Source organism: Amphiura filiformis, chromosome 9, assembly GCF_039555335.1.
Source record: "Amphiura filiformis chromosome 9, Afil_fr2py, whole genome shotgun sequence".
NCBI classification, from domain to species: domain Eukaryota; kingdom Metazoa; phylum Echinodermata; class Ophiuroidea; order Amphilepidida; family Amphiuridae; genus Amphiura; species Amphiura filiformis.
This window is the reverse complement of record NC_092636.1, coordinates 28,451,090-28,458,518: the sequence shown is the minus strand read 5'-3', so window position 1 is coordinate 28,458,518 and position 7,429 is coordinate 28,451,090. Positions and strand designations below refer to the sequence as shown.

The 7,429-nt window shown below is 33.4% G+C and overlaps 1 long non-coding RNA gene across 1 annotated transcript; it reads right to left on the bottom strand.

The window, feature by feature from the left end:
- Positions 1-243: 243 nt before the first annotated feature.
- Positions 244-6,568, bottom strand: LOC140160827 (uncharacterized). The gene is made up of 4 exons (XR_011860021.1): positions 6,163-6,568; positions 2,104-2,269; positions 1,530-1,636; positions 244-665 (listed from the first exon to the last, which is right to left on the bottom strand). It is a non-coding gene; the product is annotated as an uncharacterized lncRNA (long non-coding RNA).
- Positions 6,569-7,429: the final 861 nt, after the last annotated feature.

Sequence of the window (7,429 nt, the reverse complement as noted above, 5' to 3'; positions counted from 1 at the left end):
CTCCCTCCCTGCCAGAAACGTAAATCCACAAATGTTGAAAATTATCTTCTTAAAAGAAATATTTTTACAAACGTCATTGAGATTTGAAACCCACTCCCAAAAACCTCGATCTTTTTGGTTGTTCCTTTAAGGGATGGGGTATGAACGTTTGGACAAAATTTATTGTGGGACATGAGAGCACATCAGACATATCGAATGGCATTCTGAATACGAAGAATGTCCTTCTGTTCTCAAATAAGCGGTATTGTATTCAATCTATTATATGATTGAAGACAGGTGATGAGTGCAACCTGCTGTAGTGCAGAGCGATCTATTCAAAAATTGTATTCATCTATTGCTATGGTAGTTAATCCGATTAGGACGTCACTTCGCCAGAAACAAAAACATCTTAACATGCTTATGAGAAATGTTTTAAAATAAAAGTCTGATATATAATCACAGCTATTTTAAACTTAAACCTTATATTTATCGAATAGACAGTGAGCACCTTGTCCGACAATGTTGTAAAACTAGCATGTTTACCAGTACAGTGCCTGTGGTCTTCAGTTTCAATGTGTCCCCTAGTCTTGTTCTTCCTCTTCCTGTTGGGAGCCACGTTCATTTTCGCCGCGCTCATCATCCTCCAATTCCCCTACAGGTACCGCTGCATCCACATTCCCAGCTTTCTATAGATAATAAAATGGAAAACAATCTATTTATAAGCATGATCATCATTTTGGGAAACATCATTTTTAAATTGAACTGAAACCCGATTCCCCTTAAATCTATCAGCTCACTAAAATAGCAGCCATGACAAAATATATATAAATAGGCATAAGAAATTCTATGAATAAAAAATACTATCAGGTTATGGTCACCCTTAGATATCCAGACAACTTATTTATATTATCAGTATCATTAATTCTGAGTAACTTTCAAGGCCTGTATAAACCATAACGAAATCATAATGCGCGCGTGGGGTGTGTGTGGGGGGGGGCATGGTGCCCTACTGAACCTAAGAGAAGTGAAAATAAACAAAAATGCTCCATAGAGAAAGAAACATCACGTAGGTGTGTGAAATGTAAGGACAAAAAGTATGTCTCAGATACATTTGGTAAAATAGCTTTGTGCTATGCTTTATTATTTTTTAAACATTATTTTAAAAGAAAATGAGCTGTGCGATATGCGATATTTTTTTCATTTTACATTCAACGAACAATATTTATGCACTTTTGATATTCAGATACAGAAACATAGTAATACACTGCAAAAACAGTGTCTAGAGATTGAACACTTTTTTTTGTCCTCAATTTGTAAATACGTTTAAAACCTAAACACCAATGTCAAATTTCAAAACATCATATGTTTAATATCTAAACACATTAAGACATATTAATTCCTAAACATGTTTAGCATTTAAACGTGTTTACAAATAGAGGACAAGGTGGTGTCTAGAATGAGCGCTTATATTATAATCCCTAGACATTGTTTTAGGCCTACATGAATTAAATAAATGAATTTGGCATTTCAGCAATGATATTTGAACTTACTTTATACTTTTTTCCACCTGGAAGATTTGGTGTTCTTTTCAGATAATCTCCAAGTCCCTTCTCTATCTCAACCTCCTTAGCTTGAGGATGATTCTTCATGCAAGCTTCTATAGAAAGGTGGAAATGATATGAGTTCAGTATTAAATTAAACTCCTTTATCAAAATAAACGGTCTGTATCTCAATATTAGGATTTTCCAAAAGCCTACATGTCGACGTGTTACCATACGTGCGGTCTGTGGTCTTAGGGGAAATATTTTTATTTGATAAGTTTATGAATAAAGTATACACATATAATCTAAAATAAAAAAAAAAAACCAAGTTGGAAACGTATGTCCGATTTAGGGGTCAGATTTAAATATCCATATTTTAATTTTATAGTCACAGAATATGAGTATATTACACCCACTATGATTGGTTCAGACAGCATGACAAATTATATGCATTCTGTTTAGGCTTAGCCGATCTTAGCTCTATGGAAGCTTATGGATCTGTTTTCTCACCCAAAAGGAAAGGCCTGCGTGATTTGACATATTATGTTAATCATAGATTGTATCTTGGGCCTATGAAACTTACTGACGATAACTTTGTAGAAACTTGAAAGGGCTATCTTTAATGCTCAGCTTGCCTTTTCTCCCTATACACTGTAGGAGGACCACAAATTGTTCGTTCCCAGCTTCCTCATCATCCTCCTGATGGTTTCGTTGAGATCATGTCCTCCAACAAGACTAAGGTGTCGTATCTGGAATAAAGACATATGAATCAAAGCTAAATATTTTAATGCATTATCGCATGGAATTTGGAAGTCAATATCGTTTATGATGTTGCCGTTGTTGATGGTTCAGTATCTTGTGATACTTTGACCCACAACTGAATAAAGTTATTGTGATTTTCATCGCAAGTGCAAAATGTCAAACATAGGCCTATTTTGAATTATGGCCTATTTATAAATGATCATGATTATTAGTACTTCAATTGTGTAAATCAACCACAATTTCATATTGTGTACTTTTGAACACACGAAAATTGCATCTTAATTCATAATTTTGTTTTTAAAGCTAGTATAGGGTGGAGGCAAGGGAACATTTTGCACAGGTTATGATTGTTTGGTATAAAATGACAGTTCCTGAGAAATATTAAAATATTTAAAGAACCTCTCGTGTCTATTCGATATTCCTATATTAAAATACATGTATATAGAAATATTTTTGGCTGAGTGGAGTTTTAATATAAAACCACATGCGGCCCTCATGTGCATGTTTTGCACAAAGCAAAACTTATAGTTAAGGGCTGGGGTATGAACGTTTGGACAGTATTTATTGTGGGACATTAGAGCACATCAGACATATCGAATTGCATTCTGAATACGAAGAATGTCCTTCTGATATCAAATAATTTTGATTTTTGAAATTCGCAATGTAATACATATTTTATGGCAAATCATTAAACATTGATATTTTTGATATTTAACAGTACTTGAAGTAAACTTTACAAATCTGATGATTTATACTTAAAGTGTATGTAGGTGGGATGAAAAGCCGACGATCAATTGAAAATTTTGACCTTTCGTATTGAAGATATGGATTTTTTCCCAAAACACCAAAAAAAAGTCTTTTGGGAAAAAATCCATATCTTCAATATGAAAGGTCAAAATTTTCAATTGACCGTCGGCTTTTCCTCCTGCTACATACACTTTAAGAATATGTCATTAGATTTATATAATTTACTTCGAGGATTGTTATATATCAAAAATTTGAATTTATATCAATTTTTATAATTTGTCATAAAATTTGTATTATATTGTGATTTTCAAAAATGAAAAATATTTGATATCAGAAAGACATGCTTCGTATTCAGAATGCAATTCGATAGTCTGAGGTGCTCTCATGTCCCTCAAAAAAATACTGTCGAAACGCAATAAACGCTCATTTTAGATCCCTTAAGAGTGCACCAAAATATTGACATAGTTTTTTGTATTTCAATCAGGTACAATAAAAAGCTATCTTGTCATGTTTCTTTACAAAGTTCTAATTGATAACTAACTAAACAGCAGATTGCGTAACTCTATCACTCTTTAAACAAATGATAAACTTCAATGTTGCAAAATATGGAATATGGATATTTTTCGACAATGTTCTTAGCACATCGAAAAATGTTTCAACAGAACGAAGGACAATATCTTGAACTTCTGAACCAGCAGTTGCCAGACCTTAAGGCCTATATGATTTTATGACATGTTACATGTACAAAATAAGTAATTGTCTTGCTTTTAAAACTTTATACGAAGGAGAACAACTAAGATTACAAGAGATGGTAATCTAATACTAATGGATATGCGTTTTCCCAGTCGCCACCCAAACAGGGTAGTGGGTTATGTATTTTTAAATTGTGATCTGTTTAATTGATAAAATGTCATAGTTTGTTTTGGTGTCATTTGAAAGCTAAAACACCACTAACATTAGTAACCCAGCAAACACAAAACGTTTTCGACATCATTCGCAAAAGGTTATAAAAGGTTGTCGGAAAACGTTTAAATGTCGGGTTATATAAAGGGTACATTAATGGTGTAAAACGTTTTCTTAACATTAAATAACATTTGTTGGTAATTTACTGCACAGCAAACACAAATGTTTTAAAAAAACATTTAAATGTCGGGTTATATAAAGGGTATAAAAACGTTTTAATAACATTCCAAAAACATTTTTGAAAACTTGGTACAAATCATTCGAAACAGAATGTTATTTTGAGGTTGAAAAAATATTTTGCAAAAAATGTTTGCCCAAAATATTTACAATAACGTTTTAAAAATGTTTTCACGACCTTTATATAACCCGACATTTAAATGTTATTAAAACGTTTTGTAAAAAACATTTTAAGAACATTTCTGTGTTTGCGGGGTGCAAATATTTCAACATAATGTTATTTAAGTGTTGACAAAATATTTGGCCAAAAATGTTTGCAAAAATAGTTTACAATGACATTTCGAAAACATTTTAAAAATATTGTTGTAGTGTGTTTTCATACAAAACGTTTTAAACGATTTCATGACCTTTATATAACCCGACATTTTAATGTTATTAAAACATTTTTACCGGAACCAAAACCCAAAATATAACTTATTTAAAACGTTTTAAAAACGTTTTTGTGTTTGCTAGGAACAACCCTGTAAATATGAACAATGTAGCTTTTCAACTACTGGAGATGTGTGGTTGATCGAAAGTTGTGAGGGAAGGATGGGGAAGAGGAGCACACAAAGTCTATGGGAACAGGGCGTTTCGCAAGTGTAACTTGAATAAATTAATGACTACAGGGCTACATGAACTTGATTTTGGTCTTAATTTACAGCTAAAAATTCTACTTGTTGTTTTTAATCATTTTGAACTCTTATGCATGCATACCTAGGGCTAAAGAATCGTACTGGTCATCGATCTCTTTGATTTTTTTTTTTTTTCAGTGCTTTCAGGCAACACAAACCTAATTAATTACACTAAAAATAAAAACAAATGTGTTCCACTTCCAAGCAATCAATATACATCATTATTCATTTGCAATCATTTCATAAATATTCCAACATTCCATTGTTTAGGGCAAAAATTAGCGTACTTGAACTTCTCTGGGTAATATATGATTTATAGGTCATACCATCTGTTGTTTTTAACCATGGACTTGGAGTTTGTGACTAACCCAGAACATAGGTCAAGACTGAAGTGGTACAGGTGAAGTTCTGGGTGCACAAAATACACCTCTGGGTGCAATAACCGGCAACATGATAATCATTTCAATGGATTTCCAGTAAACCCTTCTGCCTGACTTTAAAGTAATTATTCAAATTATGAGGTTTTGGGCGCTAAATACTCCCGATTAATCACATATTGCTTACATATTGGGTAACCACGGCCACTCTTTTTGCACTTGTAATTAATAATGTTACTTCTCACGTGTTCTGTTTTTATACTTGATGACTTCTCTTACTACTTTCAGGAATTTGCCTGTGTAAATATACATGATATAGATGAGAATAATAATATAGCCTACTTGTAATTAAATCAGGTACTAAGTTGTCCGACGATCTGATGATCGAGTGTCATGAGTGTCATGCTAATCTAATACTCATCTAACACATTATGTCAGATAGACTTATGAAATAGGTATAACAATTTGACAAACAAGACAAAACTCAAGTCAATAAACCACCTTGAATTTCAATCAAATAATTAATTGTAGGCACGGCCTTTCGATTCTGACAACATCGCCGATCTATTTCAATTTTGAGATTGCAATTTTATAAAGCTTTCAATCACGACGAATAGGCCAGCTATACGAATGCATCACGAACATACAAGTATTTTATTTAGTAGTACCAATACGGAATTAAACCATGAATATCATCAAACCTTACAACATACTTTTAAGTCAAGAATGGTAAATAATTAGAAAAACAATATCCTATTAAAAACATCTTAAGTCCTCAGCTTTTAAAGACTTTCCTCGAATTCAAATTACATCAACCGTCATTATATTGTGGATGCCATATGTTACTCATTGTACTTAAAACTTCACTGATTAAATTGACTATAAACATACACGCTTTAACATGTTTAATGCAAATATAGTAATAATAAAATACAATCTTACCTTTGTTTGGTAGAACTGAAAGAAACAGATGCAAATAGTTCCTTTTGATGAGCAACTTGATGTATATTCCTTAGAACAGCATGCCAGCATAAACGATCGTGTGAAACGTATAATTTTTCACATTCCAGGTTTGAATTTTGGGTTGCCAGACGATTCACAAAACCATAAAACTTTTATATAGGTCACACATAAAGATGTCAAGCAAGTCAAACACCCGGGTCATACATCACAATCTCTAAGACACAGTTCCTCACTAACCAGCAGCTTATGCTAGGCTTAGGCTGACTTTAAAATGTTGGTTGCAAAAGCTTAACTCTACAAATTGAGATCAACGTCCGAGAAGTGATGTTGTCGAATGCATATAATTGAACCGTGCTGTGATGAAGAGATTGTTATAATAAAAAGGACTGCGTGAAACACTTGCCAAATTAGGTACATGTTTCCTGATTGATGCACATATAATTAAGAATTAAACAGTTAAACTTGTATTCATCAACAATATACAGACATCATTGACTTCACAATTGCTGGGATTTATATGCGCGCACAGCAGGCGAACATTAAGTTTCATATTTTGAAGTGAAAGTTGATACACATTTGGGTTCATTTCCCACGAAGCGCGCAAAAATATGCAATTTTACACTATTTTATACCAAATCAAGGCGTTTAATGCTATCTATAAACAACAAGGAATTTTTCTTTCACTTTTTTCTTCTTTGAGATGTCGGGGGGGGGGGGGGGGGTTGTCATAAGAATTCAAGGAATTATTTAATCCCTGTTGATTTAATATTTAGTTGGCTTTGTCATGTGTATCTTGTCTTTTTTTTTACTTTCTTCAATCCTTCGATTCCGTCCTTTTCCTCAGTCATCTGACATGATAGCTCCTCTTTTTCCTTTCTGTTAATTGCTGACGTACCAGATATCAGGGGTATGACATAGACAAATTGCTTTTTACCGGTCAAGTTTACGGGGAGATGCGCGTATTATTCACACAAATCTTGTTATACTATTTTAGCCCCCAATCACGGTGAATTGGATGTGAGTATGAAGGTGAATTTGAATTCGATGAAGTACGCGGAGCGCGAGAAAATTTCAATTCTAAACTAGACCAGGGAAGTGTTTGCCGAAAACGGGGTGGGGGTGACATTTGATATCCCAAAGTGTATGCGGACGTGTCCCCGCTGTCCCCCAGGATTTACGACCATACAGTGCCTTAAACCAGAGTAGGCTACGTGTTAAAACATTTTGATAATATGAAATAATAATT